The sequence below is a fragment of the Chiloscyllium plagiosum genome, unplaced genomic scaffold, assembly GCF_037043375.1.
Source record: "Chiloscyllium plagiosum isolate Xiang-an unplaced genomic scaffold, Cpla_swu_hap1 HiC_scaffold_3, whole genome shotgun sequence".
In the NCBI taxonomy this organism is placed as follows: Eukaryota; Metazoa; Chordata; class Chondrichthyes; order Orectolobiformes; family Hemiscylliidae; genus Chiloscyllium; species Chiloscyllium plagiosum.
In genome coordinates this window covers 66323786-66345323 of record NW_028270141.1, presented here as the reverse complement: position 1 = coordinate 66345323, position 21538 = coordinate 66323786, and the positions used below count along the sequence as shown (strand labels likewise).

Genomic DNA, 21538 nt, shown 5'->3' with positions numbered 1-21538 from the left:
TCTGATATCTCCTTTTGTTAATAAGAATTTGTAACTCAAAAGAATAAGAAGCTTTATAAATCTTCAGATGGCCCATTCAGTACTACTTTTCAACTTTGGATGTGCCTTAAAGACATTGTGAAAAATGCTTTGAAATTGCACCATTTTATTACTGGATTATATAGTTTTATGCCTCTGTATTTCTTTGGGTGTAGGAATTTAAGCTTATAGAATTGTCTAAATTTATAAAATTTTATCATCATTTTACCATGGTCATCTTTCCTTAATTGTTGAATTTTTACTCTTGACTCCTCTTCTTTCTGGTACAATCATACAGTGATACATCTTTGAAATTTCATTTATTGTCCATAGTTGCTGTGTCTTTCTTCTGTACCTCTACCTTTTCATCTATAAATGTGTTCTGTTCTCTTATTTTTGTTTCCTCATTTTTTTTTAGGACCGTATTGTTGCCTTCTTCTCAAAGTCAGAGTATGAAAGCCCTCAAAGAGACCCACTATCCCCAGTTTCACTGCAGGGTGGACGCTGGGCATACGCTTACAGCCTTGATCAAATGAATGCTGCATGATTAATCCTACTTATTATTAAATATCGCAGAAAACTAATTAAATATCTATCATCTTAATTTATAGGGCTTTCAGTTATTTGGTAACCTTGTGGTCTCAACATGTTAGCTACTCTGCTAACAGATAATCAAATGGGCATCCCACATTAGTACACTTTGTGTGTAATTAGGATCAATAGCTTCTAAGACCTTCTGATCCTATAATTTTTAAAAAGCTGTTGGACAGCTGGGAAAATTCAGTGGTGGTCTTAAAATATGTTGCTCCTGATCACATGTACTTGTAATGATGTCAAAACATGGCCTTTTCAAATAAGATTTTTTAGCTTTGCCCCAAAAATGAAAGCCCTATTGATTTGTATTTCACAAGCTGGTTGAAAAGAAGGATAGTGGGTCTTTCTGTGGCTTTCTAACCCATTGCCTTGAGTGTTTCTCTGCTTTCTTGTTCCATCATTCAGACAATTAATACCTTGTACAATCATTGGAATATTGTTCCTTGTAAAATGGGCTTTCCTTGTTTATATGTGGTGTTGTCACAAAAAGACCCACTATTAGCATTAATAGTAAGCATTTGAAATGTAAGTGCTTGAACTTGCCCTATCCTGATGAATCTTTTTTAACTCTTCAACACATTTAGCCATATTTGGACACACAAGTCAGTTCATTCACTGGAAACTACACCTTTTCGGACAATATTGTCATCCTGTTGATTGAATTGCTATGTTGACATCTCCAATGCAATACGTCTTGAATGGAAATATCTCCATACTTTGAATTGATCTCTAGGTTAGGAAATACTAATTAGTGCCTTCAAGGCAATGTTACTCATAACATGTCACAAGGACCACTGTTGGCCCTTTATTGTTTTGACTGCAATCATTTACTGCTCCAAATATGCCTGCAGGATCTATTTGTGGTCCTGCCTCAGCTAAGTAATACTCAGTTGAGATTCAGGGCTGTCTGTTTCCTCTTTTTGTTGTCCATAGAGGAAACTCAAAGAGATGCTATTAGGAGACAGTGCTACTTCAACATGCACAGATCAAATGAAGGCACTGCAGCAAAGCTACTAAACTACCGATTCTTTTCTTTGCCCGATTTCTGTAGAGAAATACCTGTTCTGTATTAAGGAAGTACCTTGGTGATGCCTTTGAATTAATGCTGACAGTTTCCATCACCTTGTGCTTTAGTATGTTAGTTTGTTCCTGAGAGTGGCTCCTTGGACAAAATGATGCTGGGAGTTGGAGTCTGCAATAAAAGTTCGTCAAAGAAAAACTTCTTCATGGGTTAAAGAGTTAAAAGATTCTTCGGTAATATGTGAATCTGTTGCTATGTAACAAGTTGAAGGAAACTCCTTCAGACTCTATTTTCTGAGAATGGTCTTTGCTGAAGACTAATTGAAAAGAGCTATATTAAAAAGCTAGCCTAATTATTTGTTGCATTCAGAAGATCAGTAGCCTTAATGTATCTTGGCATGCTTGCTTTAATTTTTCATTGGCTTTTGTAACTGGAACATGCAGACATTTTTGCATCTTCGTAAAGGTAGCGTGTCTCATACATGGTCCAAAAATGGTGATGTGTATATTAGAGGTTATATGGTGCTGTAAACAAACCATGGAAACCTCAGAGGACACATCTTTTGATAGGTTGAATCTGACTATTATCACAGTGGAGACATTAGACTTAGAAAGCTCCCACGTTAAAGAAGAAAACGAAATGTAATATGGCACTTCTTTCAATATTTTGTGTATATTTTATAATTAATCAAGTTACCTATATATTCTGAGTTTCAACGATTTAGCTCCTGTTAATTTAGCAGATGACGCACAATTTAAATATTTCTATTTTTGGACAAAATGGTATGCAATGTGCAAAACTTCCATTAAAGCTGTCCTGTTACGTGATTTTTTGGTTTTTTTGCATTCCCCTTCCAATAAAATTTTCTTTGAAGGTGACTCTTAACAGTGGCACTTAGGAATAGCAGTGTATGACTTGCATATGCGGCTAAGCCTAGTTCTTGTACCCGGACATTACTTCACTTCCAATTCCTGTCAGCAAAGCAAAGATCTAATTTTTGTAAATGCATAATCTGTGCACTTGACAGTGTTGATTCCAGAAACAATCTTAAATATTTCCTTTTTGTTTCCAACTTGATTTACTTAATGTAAAGCTGTGACTAATGGAAAATGTAATTATGAGCAGTGCAGCGTTAATTCAACTTTGCTAAGTGCAAGATACCATTGCCAGCAAAGTTAATCCGATCCAACCCAACAAACTGATAACTGTGTAATTCTGCTCAGTATTAAGTCCTAGTATTAAAATCTGAGAGTATTACAGATGTAATAGAAGTCTTTCTATTAAGTGTTAACATGAGCATTAAGACAAAGCTTTTCAACTATGCAAGCATGATGGTATCTTGTTATACTGAGTGTAAAGGTCATAAATGCTGCTTATATTGAGATTTGCACATAATGGGAAATGCCCTGTTCTATACATGATAACTGAATCAAAGATAAATCAAAATTTTAAGAGTTTTGCTTACATAAAGAAATTGCTTCCATCAGATCTATATATAAATGAACTTGCGTGTATATGCATTTATTACTATTGTACTATGCAAGTTTTCATTAAATATATAAAATTGAGGGTACGAGAGAGTGTGAATTTTCTGTTTTGTCTATATTTCAAGAAAAAAACTCACTTGAATTTGATATATGTCTCAATTGTCAGCCTTTTCTTGAATTACATGCATAAGTTCTTAATATAGTCATACAGCACAGAACAAGTCCTTCTGGCCACCATGTCTATGCTGACCAACAACACCAAACTACACTAATCCCACTTACCTGCACTTGGTCCATAGCATACAGTGACCTGGCATTCCCAGTGCTCCTTAGATTCCATCTGCTGTTGCTCTGCCCAATTTACCAGCTGATCAATATCAGATTGTAGCCTGAGACCATCCTCACTATCAACAACACTACAAATGTTTATGTCATCTACAGGCTGACAAATTATACTTTCTGCATTCACATCCAAGTTGTTAATGTAAATAACAAACAGCAAAAGAACCCAGCACCAATGCCTGTGATGCAATGCTGGTCACAGTCTTCCAATCACAAAAATAACTCTCCACCATCATCCTTTGCCTTCTTATTGCAAGCCAGTTTTGGATCTCATAGACCTTTTGAACCAGGCTTCAATATGAGACCTTGTCAAACGCTTTCCTGAGGTCCATATACATCACATCAACTACATTACCATCATCATATATTTAGTCACCTTTTCAAAAACCTCAATTAAATTAGTCATACAAGATCTCCCTCCAACAAATCCATGCTAACAATTCCTGATCAAACCTTGTCTTTCCAAGTATCAATTAATTTTGTCCTTCAGAACTATTTCCAATAATTTCCTGACCACTGGTGTCAAATGTAATTGGTCTGTAATTACATGGCCTATCCCTACTGCCCTTCTTGAACACAGGAACACATTAGATCTCCTCCATTCATCTGACACGTCACCAGTGGCCAGAAAAGTATTAAATATCACCACCAGGGTCCTTCATTGCCTCCCATAGTTATGATTATATGATTACATACATCACTACAGGAAAGATTATATTGCTACTAGATTTAGAAGATGCAAAATCATTACATAGTGTTGTCTTTTAACTCCAAGAATTTTTTGTTAGTTGGGCTGCACAGGGAGGAAGCAGTGCAGTTGCCAGCTAGAAGTGTTGGCAACTTATCCATAAGCCTTCCCCAAGACAAACTGACTGTGGGTAATCAGGATACCAAATAATCTAATGAAAAGGACAAGAACAGCAAAGGCATACATCTTAATTAGTGTTCATCACATGTAGCCATTGAGCCATATTTGGTACAAATAATAAACGTTAATTAATGACCTCCAGTTGACACAATTTGCTAGAATGAATGATTAGTTTACTTTAAGCCATTTGCTTATGTCAAGACATTCAGGGCAATTGATTTGTATTTACAATTTTAGCCAAACTACAAAAATATCTGATTCAGTTTATTGTAATGTAGCAATTTTTCAATGAGATTCCCAAGAATTTGCTGGCAAGTGTCCTCTCAGTTCAATTTTTGACAGACTGGACAAATTTGTAGGGTTTTCTTGGTTACCTAATAATAAGCAAACTGCTTGACCAAACCTTGGATTGAAGACTCATTAACAGAATTGAACATTCTTTGACAAAGAATCGCAACTTGTGTGCTTAAATGTCTAATTTTCAGTTGTTTCTAAAGATGGACAAAAAAAAAATCTGTGTTTGTACCACTTATGGAATTTGCAAGCAGAATGGACTTTTATTACTTTTGGTAATAAAGGTCATGTGGAAAATTATATTGATGTAACGAAAATTAATTCTACAATTTCCTAGATTTTTAAATAAATCATACTCCATTTTCACTGGCATATATTATTAATTGAATTGTCCAATATTTGAGTTACTTTATAACTACCTCTTATGAAAGTAAGCCACATTTAAAGGCAGTTAATAGATTTTTATGATCACTGAATACATCTGTGATAGTTTGTACACAAGAAAATGTTATTCATTTATAGGTATCTGAATTGCTGCACTACTGGCACTTCTAAGATATTTCCGTTCAAAAAATTAGTAGGAATAAAAAAGTCAAATGATGCCTCGTTAAGTTTTCTGCATCCTGAAAGCTTGTCCAGAAATTCATGAAATGTCATTACTGGTACAAGAAAAATTCAATAGCAGTTTATAAACACACATTGCCCCATAGTGAGATTAATATTGAGTTAATCTGTTTTCTGTGGTGATAGTTTAAGATGGAATGCTGGCCAGGATTCCCAAGAAAACTGCTATACCACCAAATCACAGCACTCCCTCAGTTATGCATCGAAAAGGCCATCTAACTTATGTGCTAAAGTCTTGACATGGGGCATGAGTCTGTGACTTCCTGTCTCTAAGACAACAGTGCTATCTACTGAGTCAAGAAAGCAAATAGAAATTTTTTTGAAATTGGAATTATAAAATCTGTGGAAATATTTTATCCCAACAACTTTATCCACAATAACTGAATTTGAATTAATTTTCCAACTCTTGAAAAATAGCAACAAATTCTCGAGCACATTTTTAAAAAATTTTTTTAAATTACAGATGAGAATTTTAGGAGAAGTAATCCCAAATATTGATACCATTCTGATGTTTAGTGATCTTGTTCATTGTATATTAAACATTTGTCTCGGCAAGCGTTCAGCATTCTGTTCATTTTATTCTTTTTATCTTTACACCAAATTTGTTGCCAGTTCTTCCTATTACTTACATTTCTTATTTCTAAGCTAATTATCTATGGCGCTTTCTGAAATGAAAGCTTGATTGATTCCACATTTCTGATCTTAACCCTTCTTGTGAAGAATTGTATATTCATTTTTAAATAGTTTTGTTGTAATTTCCATAAGACCATAAGAAGGACTTGGCCCTGAGCCTACTTCACTACTCAATAGGATCATGGCTGATCTGACATTCCATATGTCCACTTTTCTGCCCTTTCTCCATAGCCCTTGACCTCCCCGTTGATCAAGAATCTATTTATCTGTCTGTCTCAGCCTGAGTCATGTTTCTTCAATTCAGGATTTCTCAAATTCTGGCAAGAAAATTTCTTTTATCTGTCCTGCCAATTCCACTCACTCCACGTTAATTCTGTTTCAGGTTGACCCTTGTACATTTTCTCTTCTCAAAGTATTCACGGTCTTTGTCAAAGTCACCCACGCCATCAGCTTCCAACACATCTGCTCTGTTTATCAGCTCAATAGGATTGGCCTCACTTTTCAATTCATTTATGGGATGTTGACATTGCTGGCTGGGCCAGCATTAATTGCCCATCCTTAATTACCCTCGAGAACCCAGCTGCAGTTCTTGGTTCCCATCTTCCATTAAATCATAGCTAATATATTTCCAACAATCATTTTTCCCTTGCCCACGATATTAACTATGGAGCTCACCGAAGATCTATTTTTGGCTCACATCATGTGAGCTTTTTATGTGAGCTGTTCTTGGCCTCATTAACCAAAGTAATTTACCCACTTCCATCTGTTCACTGATGATGCCTCTGCACTCTGCCAGCCTCCTACATACTCCCCAGTTCAGATTTTCTTGGCAGGAAGCAGTATTTGTTTTTCCCTGATTGCCTGTTTTTTTTTTCCTTTTCTCTTTTTTTTCCCTCCATGAAGTGGCAACCAGGGTACTGGATTCCCTCTTGCCGAAGTGATCATTACTCTTGTGTCACCAACACAACAATGACAAGATTCCCAACTCCACAGATCTTTAACAATGAGGTACTGGACTCAAGTGTGAAAGTCCCACCCATTTTCTGACATCTAAATTACCCACAGGGGAAAGATGTAGCACATGAATCACAACATGAAGCTCAAACTCCGTGATGCCATTTGTAACCAGTGGGTATTGCAGGGGGTTTACCCAACAGTGTAGTAGTCACAAATTGATGAAGTATAAATGCAGTCCCTTATTCAGCTAACAACGAGAGTTCTTATAAAAAAGAAAATTGCCAACTGAACTGCTTTGATTGACAGGCTTAAGTTTGAGTGGAAAAAAAAACAGCAGCTGGTTGTGCAGCTTCAGTAGAGCTCTTTGTTGATATTTATGCAAGGGCTCTCTTTATATCATTATTAATACTTGGCTGAGTTTCATAAGTTGCAATTACAGTGGGGATTGAGATTTTAAAATTCATTCATGAGATGAGGATATCGCTGGCTATGTCAACACTTTTTTGCCCATCCCTAATTGCCCAGAGGGTAGTTAAGACTCAACCATATTGCTGTGGGTTTGGAGTCACATGTCAGCCAGAAGAGTTAAGAATGGCAGTTTCTTTCCCTGAAGGACGTTAGTGAACCAGGTGGGTTTTCCCAAAAATCAACAATGGATTCATGGTCATCGTTAGACTCTTAATTCCAGATTTGTATGGAATTCAGGTTCCACCATCTGCCAAGACAGAATTTGAACCCGGGTCCCCAGAACATGTAGTCTAGCGATAGTACCATTCGGGGTCTGAATGGAAATTTATTTTTATAAAAGATAATGATTTAAAAGCATGACTGGATTCTATGCATGAGAGTTTATTTTTCACTATTAAATGTATACGATGAAGAGCTGTCTTATTGTAAGAAGTTTTTCTTTCCATCTTCACATTTCTGTGGGCAGAGCTCAATAGCAATGTCCTGAAAGGTATGAGGGGACTTGAAGGTGGAGGACCAATGGGATATAGGTGGGCGCATATGTTTCCCTGGAGCTGACATGATGTAAGTAGCTATGGGTGTAGGTGATGCATGTCAAATAAGGGCTAGAGGGTATAATTTCTAAAATAGCTAAGATGAAGTCACAGAGAACTGAAGCTTGTCAGAAGGTTGCTAACTCAGCATTCACCCCTGCTGTGGCTGCCTTGCTTTCTCAGGTTGGTGTGCCAGCCTCTATTCTGTAGCCACCCAACACTACTGTTCCCACCTTGGAGTGAAAATTGCTTGCTTCAGGTTACCAGCAAGAGAGGAAATTTCCAGACTCCAGCTACCCACTTAAGTTATTGCATTCCGTCTTTGAGTGTTCCTAGAGCATTTATCTTTGCACAGATCATAATTGAACAGATTGTTTCATTTAGATTCAGTTTTATTGATCCAGAGCAGGAACATGGAACAAATATTTTCCCATTCCTAGCCATGCAACTCTTCTACTGCCAGCATTGCTGATATCAGACCAGACTTGAAATCGAATCCAGGATCTTCTGTTTGGTGCATTAGCTCATGGTTGCATCATTTCCATCTGGCAACAACCTACTTACGCCAATGTTTGAAGTCTGCCCAGACTCCCATTCCAGGCAAGTGACGGACATATTTAAATATTAATCCTGATGACATTATTGATGCCAGATGTAGGTTTCTAATTGACTCTAAGTGGGGTTGGGGGGGAAGGAGCTGTTGAATCTTCCAGGGACATTTTGCTGTGTTCTGCAGAGTGGCCAGAAAAGGCCAAGGTAAGTAAAAATATTTTAATTCTTCAGAGAAGTTTAAAAATAAAATCCTCAGGCCTCTCCTGTCTGCCTCTCTGCCATTTCCTGATTACCACACCATCATATACTTAGAATCCCTACAGTGTGGAAACAGGCCCTTCGACCCTCCAAAGAGTAACCAACCCAGACTCATTCTCATTTCCCTACCCTATATTTACCCCTTACTGATGCACCTAACCTATATATCCCTGAACAGTATGGGTAATTTAGATTGGCCAACCTGCACATCTTTGGATTGAGAGAGGAAACCGGAGCACCTGGAGGAAACCCACGCAGACATGGGATGAATGTGCAAACTCCACAGACAGTCGCCTGAGGTTGGAATTGAACCTGAGTTTATGACACTGTGAGGCAGCAGTGCTAACCACTGAGCCATCATGCTGCCCCATATGTTTGAGATACCTTTTCCATTGCATACATGGTGGCATTGGTTTTTGCCTGCCCCATCCACCCTTCAGACTTGACTTAATTTCTACCAGCTTTGAATAAGGCATTAAATGAAGTTATACTTAACAGTATCTTGATTCCTTGATACCCGTAATTTAGAGGAGTCTGAAATGGTTATTATCTTTCCTGATAAAGGGCTTTTGCCCGAAACGTCGATTTTCCTGCTCCTCGGATGCTGCCTGAACTGCTGTGCTTTTCCAGCACCACTCTAATCCAGAATCTAGTTTCCAGCATCTGCAGTCATTGTTTTTACCATCGAAGAACTTGGTGATTTTATTTCAGTTTAGATCTGGTTAAACACCTGATATTTATTCTCCTGTTCTCCTTCAAACAAAATCCAATTCTGAGCTATTGGACTTGGTAATAATGCAAGCCAAGTGTAATGTTCAAGAGATAATGCAGATGGTTTTGATTTGCAAATAAATCTTGCCACTTGGTCTGTTGGAATATGATATAAATGGCTTTTATCTGGTGCCAAAATAATGGGAGGCATCTCCTTAATTTTACTTAGTGGAATCTAGTCCAAATGTTAGGACTGTTTAATGGGTCATTTTGTGCTACTTCAGTTTATGAAAGTGGTCGAGAACGTCATCCATCATTATTTCTAAGTGAGAATTAAACTTAATTTTTCACAGCTTAAAAGGTACACATATAAACCTATTTGGATTGAATTCTGAGTTGGAAGATCATCAGCCTATATTAAACTCCAGAATTAAGATTAGGTTAATGATTCACTGCGTTGCAGAGTATCACTATCACTTTTCTTGCTCAATGATTGGAAATACTGTATTGATTTTGCTGCTTAATGTTTAGTGATAAAATTACTATGCCAGTTTGTTTGGATCCTCCACGCAGTAGCTTTGAATAACCAATAGTTTCCAACCTAGGTTAACCATTTGACAATAGAGTATTTTTATTTACTGTCACCAAGACCATTCTGAGGGGAATGAGATGTCATCTCAAATGGCCAGATTGTGAAATAGTTTAATAGTGTGATAACTACTGACAATTTCAAGTTGATCCATTGGTGCTCAAAAATCAAGACATATCCCAAAGTTAAGGAGATATAACAACTTAACTTGTTGAAATCAGAATCTCTAAGTCTTCAGTTATTTATTCAAATCAACTAATGAGATATGATTGGGGGTACATTGGTTGTTGTCAAATGTGTGACCATCTTCATGAGAGTATCTATGTTTTCACTAAACGTTTTAAAGCCCATATTGCTAGATGTTGTTTCCCATGCCATTGCCTGAGTTAAAATAGCTTTTATGCTGTACTTAATGAATACATTTCCTTCATCTTCAGGATGCCCTGTGTTGTTCTACACTCCAAATGTGAATATGTGTACAGCAGGCTTAACAAATAACAAATTAGAAACATTACGAGTTAGACCAGATTTTGCTGTCAGTATAATGATGTGGCTCATGAGCTTCCAATTATGCAAGCATAAATGCCAATATTCAAAGGCTGCTGGTTGAGTTGTGCTACTTGGCTTTGGAAATGGTGCTTGACTGCCCCATTCTTTTTATGCAGTGAATTCTGTGAAATTGTATCTGTGTGGTCGATAAGAATGTAACTCAGTTGCATTTCTTTACAAGTGTCAGCACCTTTTCGAATTTTAACTGTCTATTTCTGAAAATTGAGTATTATAAATATGGAGAAATATTCCTTCAGATATTAATTAGCATTGGAAATTTTAAAAGGATTAGATATTAAAATGTTATTTTCTTGCACGTTTATTGTTTTTTTAATCTCAATCCAGTCCTCCTTCCTCTTGCTTTGGCTTTGAATTCATGTATTCTAGTTTGCATTCATTTGCTTGGTAGTTCAGAACTTGAATATTGCTGAAAAGAGAGAGATGCTGCTTTTTTTGTCTTACATTAATTAAGACAAACACAACACTGTCAGATTTCAAGTAATCGTATGAATTTATATTACAGCAGGGAAAGTTGTTAACTGGTGGTCAAGTTGACTCTGGTCAAGGCATTACATAGAGAAAGCAAGAGAAAATTATGTACATCATAATAAATTACATAGATCCCCTCTAGCTCTAGTGCTCCTTTACGTACTTTTAAGTTTCTATAAGAAATGTATTTTGATGGAGTAAGCTGTACTCTTCTAATCTTTGCATATATCTTATACAAAGATTATACTTGTAATATCTCTGAATCTGCAACCTCATGTAAGAATTTCCATTTGTGTCCTGCTGAAGTTGACTTTAGACAGGAAAGGTTCCACACACTACCTTTCACTCGATGTGCTAGTTGAAAAATCTGCCGATTTACCAATCCCTACCGTGTGGCTATCTTCACTGGTCAATATGTTGATTGGGATTCATCAACCTTCATGTGCAATTCCATTGGCCTTATCAGTGATCTTATAAAAGGTGACCTATCCATTTATTTGTCTTGCAAGCTAGACATAGGAATTGAATGTATCAAAGCTATCCTGCAGGACATGGGCTATCTTATCCAGACATTTTTTCACAGTGTATCAAATAAACTTGAAAATGGATCAAAAACCATCCAGTTCAGATTAGAAAGTAGGAGAAAGTGAGGACTGCAGATGCTGGAGATCAGAGCTGAAAAATGTGTTCCTGGAAAAGCACAGCAGGTCAGGCAGCATCCATGGAGCAGGAGAATCGACGTTTCGGGCATTATTGCTGAAGAAGGGCTTATGCCTGAACCGTTGATTCTCCTGCTCCTTGGATGCCGCCTGACCTGCTGCGCTTTTTCAGATTAGAAAGTGCCTAGTCTACCTCAAATAACCTCAAAGACAAAAAACCTAAGAAAATTTTGACAACTGGTTAAGCAAGTCGGTTCACATTGCTGCTGTGAAATGGTGATGCAAATGGTACTTTTTGATGATAAGGATGCTGCTATCAGTCATAAAAGTATTCTGCCTTCTGCACAGTTGAGAATCATGTATAAACCTTGCTGCCAGTGTAATAAAGACCATACGTTCCAATGCTTGATTAAATGAATCAAATGTGTTCCTGTGATTTTTCATAATAGGCATAGTAAATAGATATAATAGACTAACAGAAGAGAGAGTTAGGATATGTCATTATTTTTGGATGGCAATCTGTGACTACTAAAATGCAACAAAGATCAGTGCTGGGACCACAATTATTTACAATATATACTAATGACCTTAATGAGTAAAATGAATGTACTATCACCAGGTTTGTGAGTAATACAAAAATAAGTAAGAAGGCAAGTGATGGAGATGATACAAAAGGTCTGCAGAGGGATGTAGACAGGATAAGTGAGTGGGCATAAGCTTAGCAGATGGAGTATAATTTGGGAAAATGTGAAACTATGCACATTGGCAGGGTAAACAGAGGAGCTGAATATTAATTAATGGAGAAAGACTGCGGAAGTTTCAGCAACACGGGATTTGGGACTGCTCTTGTATAAAATGTTAGCACACAATTTTAACAGATAATAGGGAAAAGAGATAAAATATTGACTTTATTTCAAAGGGAATGGAGCATAAAAGGTCCTGCTGAAACTGTACACAGCACTAGTTAGTTCATATCTCTAACTGTGATTTTTTTTCTTTTGGCCTCCATATCTAAGAAAAGATATATTTATATTGGAAGCAATCCAGAGAGAGCTTAAAAGATTGATTCTGAGAATACAGAGAATTTCTTACGGGGAGGTTGAATAGGTTAGGTCTGTACATTGCAGTTAAGAAGAATGTGATGCAACATTATTAAAGAATAAACACTTCTTGAGGTCTTGATAAGGTAGATGTATGGGGTTGTTTCCCCCTTTTGGAAGAGTCTAGGACCAGGAGACATAATCAAAGCCATGAGTCGCCAAGTTAGAGATGAGGAATTTCTTCGGAGTCACGAATCTGTGGTATTCTTAATGCAGAGGGCTGTCAAAACTGGTCATTAAGTATTTTCAAGATGGACTTTTAATCAGAAAGGGAATCAAATGTTATAGGGGAAAGGGCTGGAAAGTGGTGTTAAGGATTATCAGATCAGGCATGATTGCATTGAGCAGTGAAACAGACTTGGTGCGTCAAATGGCCTATGTCTGTTCATACGTCTTATAGTCTTACAGTGCAGGTCATACTGAAATATTTTGTTTGCCAATCAGAATGAAATTCTGAGATTGAGCAGCTCTTGCTTAACAATCTTGAGTTTGTTTAACACTTTGCTACCATAATCAATCAAGAACACAACATGCACATTTATGCTTGGTAAAGCATTAAGATTCACACGTGTGAACCGATTTTCTACAGACAGAAGTAATATATTAAAACTTTGCACCTTCTTTGTATTACTCAGGAGGAAGATGAGTGTGCAGTTCCCAGTGCTTTATCTGTGACGGTACGTTGTCCAGTCAGAGTCAATCTGCCAACCAAATAAACTCTTTTCTCCTATATTGTAAATCGTTCTGACAATTTAAAACCTGTAATTGTCCTGATGAATACAAGATGAAAAGCTTTGTTTCTCTTTTTCAGTTTCAATGCTTCCACTTTGATTTCACAACCATGTCATTTTCCAAATACTACTACTCTTCTTGCTCAACATTCAGCTCATATTCAACAGCTAAGTGCGTAAAAATGTTTTGAGCAACGGGGGGAGTCAAACTAAAAGAAGATACTGTTATCCTGCTACAGCAAAATCTAATGGAAAGTGTTTCCAGTGGTTTGGTTAGGAGATGAACTTTTGATCAAGGCAGTGGAAAAACTTCTGCTCTTATGCAAGTACTATCATAGGGCCTTTCATCTTCAGCTGCACATAACAGGCCAGACCTGAGTTCAGATTTTTCCACAAAAGATTGTGCTGTCGATGCTACACTAAAATGTTGTAATGTGAAGATCATTTTCACCTTCATTTGCCAATAAATGAGACTAAAACATACACCAGTTGTAGAAACTGCCTAATTTTGATTCCATTCAAATCCATTCCACTGGTTTTCTATCCACATGGTAAAAGCATAATTTTTTGAAAATGTTTTCTTTCCACCATAATTTGAAAATACCTCAATAGCTTTTGTTCAATGAATGCTTCTGCTATTCGCTTTTTTAAAAAATATTTAAAGCAAATTCAAATAAATCTAGATGTTTTTGAAATTTGTTTGGATTGTGGATAGCATAAGTTTGTGGGGGACACAAATCTGTTGCTTTCACAATAGGTTTTGTAATATATGAAAGTGAATGGAGAACCCTGTATCAATTTTAAGAATTGGTCACGTTAATTTTTTATGATCATAATTTTAAAAAGCCCCACAATGAAGCTAAATATTTTATGCATTCTGTCTGGTTGAGGATTGCAAACATGGGATTAAAGCTGCTGCACACGTTTAGACCTTTATTTTGAGCTGAGCGTGGTTGATTCACTATTTGGTCAATAAATTTGTTCATATAAAAGTTTTTGCTACAAACTAGGGTTGCATGATGTTTTCCGTTGACATTCCCACCACTACACTCACCTTGATAAAAGACAGCTAAAGACGTATTAATTAACTTATGGGAGTGGCCAATGATATTGAACCTGAGGAACTCTGAAGCACTCAACAAACATAGATCAGCATTAATGCTTATATTTGTCCTTAGAATGTAGCTATGGTTGGCATTGATTTTCCATCCAAGATTTCCTGAGAAGGTTAGACCCCCCCTTTGCCATTGAGGTCCTGTTATAATATTAGGAAATTATTAAGTGATGCCAAAAAGCATTGTGTCCAAGCCAGAATATTGTGTGATTTGAAAAGTCACATTCCTTGTCTTCCCGTTGCATTGATTACTCATTTTTCTTGTTTTCAAGAAGTCACTGGAATGAAGCTTCTGTTGACATTCTGTTGTTCCTATTCGTTGAGCATTGCCAAGCTGACTGAGAATCACTGACTGAAGAGCTATTGCTTTGCAGTGTCCTTGAGTTCAACAATATTGAATTTCCTGCTGTCATGGCTACTTTAGCCCAGGCTGATGGAGATAATAGACCAGCAGTTGTCATGACATGAGTGATGTGAATATCTTTACAGTCCTGCTGTCAAACAATGACATAGTCAAGCAAGCCTTGGGAAAAAGTTTTACAGTGAATTCCTGCATTTGTTTCTGGTGAAATAGGGTGATTGCTATGACTAGACTGGGTTCTTGACATTTTGTTAGGAGGGAGACTCCATTGCTGGTTGCTTTTTGTCCATCTTGCATGCTTTTCAGAGGTTTATGAACAGGAAATAAAAATAGCCACAGTACCTGATCTGCCCTTAAATCCATCATAAACTCGTTGATTCTCCACTAGATAACAGACTGGCTTGATGAGAACAACTTTGAGATCCAGGAGCTACTAAATTGCAAGTGCAAAGTGTTCCCAAGTTCAAAGCACCAAAGAAGCATCGAGGAAAAGAAAGCAGCTGTAAAGACAAATGAAGTTGAAGGTCCAAGAAAATACCCAAATAACACATGATATGTGGAAGAAGTCCAGGAAATCCAGCAAGTCGACATTAGCCATGATGTGTGTGGATTCTTCAATGCAATCAAGAATATCTGTGGCCCCAGGACCGATGCTATTGAAAGCTAATGGAATGATGATTATCTAGGACAGAGTCATCCAACACTTATTGGAAGGAACACTTTGAGGATCTCCTTAACACATCCTTGGCCATTTAGTTGAGTACCTTTGAACTCATATGACAGCATGCTACTTGGCACCATCTCAGCTCAACTCCAGCCCAGCATGAGATTATAAAGGTCATTGAACAGTTGAGAACCAGCCCAGGTGGAATTCTTGCCAAATATTAAAATACGACAGAAGCATTCTTGGTCTGTATGTATAATCTCCTCTCACCTGGAAGGAGGACAGAATGCCAAGGATATCTAAGAATCTATGGGTGTGACACCTTCAAGCTGAGGGTCCAGCCTAATTGTGGTAACTACAGAAGGATCTCTATGATGTCCACCACAGCGAAGGCATTGCAAATGTCCTCCTCAATCACTTCTCCCAGTGACTGAAAAGCTCCTGGGGTCACAATGTGGAATCTGTCCATCAAGAGGCACAGTGAGAAATTGACCTTCACAACAGAAGTCCAAGAAAAGTGTGGAGAGAAAAAGCAACCTTAATGCACGGCTTCGTTACCACCTCAGAGGCCTTTAACACCGTCAACTGTGAGGGGTAATAGATTGTTCCCTTCATTTTTGGCTGCCCTTAGAAAGTTTTCCTGATTGTTCTAAGACAACATGCATATCATGATCTTCACCAACAGATCCAGCACTGTGCAAACTGGGGCCAAACAAGGCTGTGTCATGGTATCTAGTGTTCTTCTCCTTCCTCCTCACAACAAATTGCCCATCTCTTTTGGAGTGGAGCTAATCTGCAGGACAAAGAAAAAGCATACAGCCTACATCACCTCCGGTCCAAAACCAAGACCATCTTAGCCTTTGCCAGGGAGCTGTTACTCCGGAAATTATGCTTGCCCATGTGCATACTCAGGTCAAGCTCCTAAACCATTAACAATGCGTTCATAGAGACATATGCAAAAGGAGAACAGCATTGGGCTAAACCTTCGGAAGGTAAATATGCTCTATCATCCTACTCATCCACACAATACTGTCCCCTGACTATTGAGATCAATGTTGGGCAACTGGAAAGTATGGATCTTGTCTCTGACGTTGGGAACCCTCTCAGCTGGAGCTGACATTCACCTTGCATCCAGTATGGCACTGTGGCTCAGTGGTTAGCACTGCTACCTTACTGCAATAGGGACCCAGATCCAATTCCAGCTCTTATATGGAGTTTGCACATTTTCCCGTGTCTGCATGGGTTTCCGCTAGGTGTTCCGGTTTCCTTCCAAAGTCCATACGTGTGTAGGTTAGGTGGATTGGCCATGCTAAATTGCCGCTAGTGTTCAGTGATATGCAGACTAGGTGGTTTAGACATGGAACTGCAGGGTATGGGTAGAGTGGTGAGTCTGGGTTGGATGCTATTTGGAGGATCAGAAACAGGTCGAATGGCCTATTTCCACACTGCGGATTCTATGATAAAACCATCTAAACTGAAGGAGGAGCATTCATGAAAATGCCAATCAAAGAAGCCAAATGGCTAGAGTGCACGAAAGGTCCAAATAACTAAGCATTGCCACTTCATCTTACACTGCCTGCCCTACCTTTGCACAGTGTGCAGATCCAGTATGTAGCTATTTAGTCTTAAATAGCTCCAGTCATCTTCTAGCTGAGGAGCTGCATAAGAAGATTAAGGCGGTTCTTTCAAGGCAGCTGTGATATAATGAAGTGTTACAGGTCATACTTTCCATAACCACATTATGGTGCTGATGCTGGATACTCAAACAAGAGCCAGGGATACTGATTAGGTAAATGAACCATCCTAAATGACATTGACATTCCTAGATGTTATGACTTCATCCTTCCAGGCAAGTGTTAACTATTCTCATAAAGTCCCTGATCTGAAACACAAATAGAATTTGCTCGAAAAACTCAACAGGTCCAGCAGCATCTGTGGAGAGAAAACAAAGTTAACATTTTACGTCAGTGATCCTTCTTCAGAAAACGCTCATGCCCCTGATGTGCGTCTTATTAATGATGAGGCTTTGAGGAGTCATGAAGTGGGGCACTTGTTGCAGAGTACCCAACCTTTTCCTTAACATGTAAAGCTCAGTACCCGAAAACTGAGAAAATGTAAAGTCAATTTGTACCCAGTTATGTTTGAATGTAACATATGGAATATTTCTTAGCAGTAGAATTTTTTTTAAAAATGCTATATGCCTAAGTTAAAGTGATAAATTAATGTTTCTTCACAACACATCAAATTGTGTTATTTAAATTGCAAAACATGCAATCAAACTAAGCAATTGATTTTAAAGGTACTAGTCTATTGTTTTAGATTTGGAAGTCATTAAATGTGGAACTCTGAAAGAATAATCCTGCCTTGTAGTGATTTTGAAGCGATAACATCAAAGATTACGGCAGTAAAAGGTAAGTATTGAGATATGGAATTTAAGATAATCTTTTTTACATCGTGACGTTTGTAGCAATTCAAAATCAAATATTTAAAATAGCAATTGAGTATTTATTGAGTTTTCTTATTTTCAAATGAATGAACAGCCTCACCATGTTACTTGTCTAAAAAGTAAAATGGTCCTGTGGTAATACTGAGTTCACTTCATTGCTGTCCGTTTAGATCAGTCAGTGATATTTAGACTTTAATGATATGTCCAGTTCCGATCACCAAACTGTGAGAATGCCATGTCGCACCGGAAACCTCAGAGAAGAATCTCACAACTGATTTGAAATAATAAAAGGTTTGTACTATTAGGGACAATTGGAGAAATGGTAGCTTTCTGTCTTGAAAAGTGCTATTTGTAAATAAAATTCGATGGGGAAATGAATATATTACTTCAAATTATTGTGACTGGAGCATGAAGGGAAAATGCTTTAATGGAAGATAATTCTAAAATTAATTGCACAAAATTCTTCTCACTCTGTAATGTACACATGGATTGGACTTCAAGATAGAATGGTAGAGGTGAACACTTAGAATCATTTAAGCAACAGTTAGAGTCTGCAATTGGAGGTTATATAATCTTTCCGAATGAATCAATTTGGTATCGAATGAATTTCACAGACTGTTCATCATCCCATAACCATAATAAGAGGAAGGAAATATTCTTATCTATCAATGTAAATCTTCATAATGTGCCTATCATGTCAGAAGTTGGCTTCTGTGATGACAGATTATGTGCCCAGTTCGTAATTACTGGCATTGAGGAGCAAATTAAACTTGAACCCGAACTGTTCATGGCATGTTGCAGTGTGTCAGGTTGATATTTGGTTCTGTCCAGTGACAAATGGCAATTATGGTAACTTAAAAATGCCAAATACGAATCGTTGAAATATTCAGTTTCATTTTTATGCTTATTTATTTTGTCCCATTTACGACTGTTTACTAAACCATGTATTTTTAGTAGAGATGGAAATGTAACTTTGGATCATTCTCATGCGGCACCTTACTTGTCTGTTAAAAACTATCAAGTTTAGATTTTCTGCAAATCCTGTGTATCATCGTTGGTAATAGCTCATGCAATGATTAGATGAAATTTCTCTTATCTGTCATTCCTGTGGAATTGAACCTAATTACTCATTTTCAATCCACATAATGAGGCCGTGACCTACCGCTAGATACCACTGACAAATTTAAGTATTATGATGGGCAGAATATTGATTAAGTACTCCATGGTCAGTCTTACAGTAGGGAAATACCTTGAGGCTATTTTATATGCAGTTCTGCTGCAAAATCTAACACATTAACCAGCTCGTCCTTTGAGAGTTGTACAAACCTGGAAAATGCGCAGGTTTATTACTTTATATCTCATCTTTTCATACTTTAGACATTAAAAGTTCTCCACATATTAACAAAAGCATCAAAATAATGATTTGGGATTCATCTTTGATCCCTCCAGCCTGTAGTTAAAGATATCCCTTGAAATAATTTGTTTGAAAAAAAATCATGTTTCACAGCACAAGGACTGGATGTACAGGAACAATGGCTAATAATGAGAAAAAGTGTCTGCATGTGGACTCATCTTTGCTGTATTATTTAAGAACTGGCAGAAATTATTTGGGGTGAAAACATGCCTCATACTTAAACAGGCTGCTTGTGAAATAACGTGGCTCTCAATAATATCTCCATAAATGGTGAGAGCCAAAATGACCAAATAAAATGGCAAAGATATATGCGCCACTACTTTACAGTTTTAGTGGAGAATGGGGCACCTAAGATGCACTGTAAACCATTGGCTCTAAAGAATGGCCTTTAAATATTGCTTTATTGGATGGCTTCAAAAATTTCAGATTCTATGAGAATTGTTTTGAAGCAATTTACTGGAATTTTGTGAGGAAGGAATGGACTGTGGATAAAGGGAAACTTGTGACCATACAATAGACAATAGGTGCAGGAGTAAGCCATTCTGCCCTTCGAGCCTGCACCACCATTCAATGTGATCATGGCTGATCATCCTTAATCAGTATCCTGTTCCTGCCTTATCTCCATAACCCTTGATTCCACTATCCTTGAGAGCTCTATCCAACTCTTATACTGTACATTTCATAGGGCATTTGATAAGGCTATTGCAGAACATAAAAGCTCATTGTGCAGGAGTAATATATTGGCAAGGAAAGAGGATTGACTCTAATCTCCCAGCATCTGCGATACTCCCTTTCGCCTAGTTAACAGGAAACAGAGTAGCACTTTCTAGGGTGGGTCACTTTTAGATTGGCAAAGTGTAATGAGTTGTGTGCTGTAGGGATCAGTCTTTTTTTTACAATTTATAAAAAATAACTTGGATGAATGGTCTCAAAATTTGATCGTTAAATTTGCTGATGATAGAAAATTAGATAAGTTGTAAAAAGGGCAGGAGGACATTTAAGAGCGATTCGAAACTTCTTCTCTGTGAAGGTCAGAGAATCCTTGTAACTCCCTTCCTCAAAGGGCAGTGACAATAGCAAGGGGGCGGAAGATTATCGGGAAAATGAGAATGTGAAATAATCAGATTAGCAGTGTCCTCATCAAATGATGGACAGGCTCAGTTTGTTTGACTTCTATAATGCTATAAAGGAGAAAGTTATTCTCATAATGTGAATTTTGCTGACAATACAGAACTTATTACCAATCCCCAGTTGCTTTGAGAAACTGGTTTGAGGATATAACATACATGGTGGATAAAGAGTTGTCAGCAATGTATTTGGATTTATAAAAGGATTCAATAAAAGGAACTTGCTCATGGTGTTAGGATGATATGTTGCAATACAAACAATAAATAGTCAGTCAATAGATTCTCAACCTTTACATAGTGAAGTGGCACAGCCATGTATGATGGATACCTTCATCCATAAATTTATGATTTATGTTCATGATTCAGACAATTTTGGTCTCCTTAAGAGGAGAAACATTTCCATTTTCATTCAGTTGAGAGCAGGATCTTTAGGCCGATTCTTGTGTTGAAACAGTTTTCCTTAGAGGAAAGGTTTCGCAGGTTAGGCTTACTTTGGAGTTTAGAAGACTGAGAGGTTATCTTATTGAAATATTTTAAGATTCAGAAGGAGTTTGCTTGACAAGATGAATGCTAAGAGAATGTTTCCACTTGTGGGACTGTAGAACTGAGGAATGCACTTTAAAAATTAGGTGTCTCCCATTTAAGTTAGAGATGCGGTGGAATTTCCTCTCTAAGGGTTGTTAATCTTTAAAAATCACTTCCCAAGAGCAATGGAGTCTGGGTCATTGAATATATTAAAGGATAAATTAGATTAATTTTTGATCTACAGAGGAGCCTGGAGTTACTTGGACAGGCAGGACAACCGAGTTAAGGCCACAATTAGGTCAGAAATGATTTTATTGAAGGATTGAATTACTTCTTCCTGCTCCTACTTTTTAATGATTTTGCCATTGGATTGCTGCAGTGTCTTTGTGAAAATGTTATGGTACTGAGTG

General features: G+C 37.4%; 1 protein-coding gene across 7 annotated transcripts in view; it reads left to right on the top strand.

The window, feature by feature from the left end:
- The window catches only part of LOC122543943 (intersectin-2-like), a 198362-nt gene that overhangs the window by 150666 nt on the left and 26158 nt on the right, over nt 1-21538 (top strand). The window lies entirely within an intron of this gene.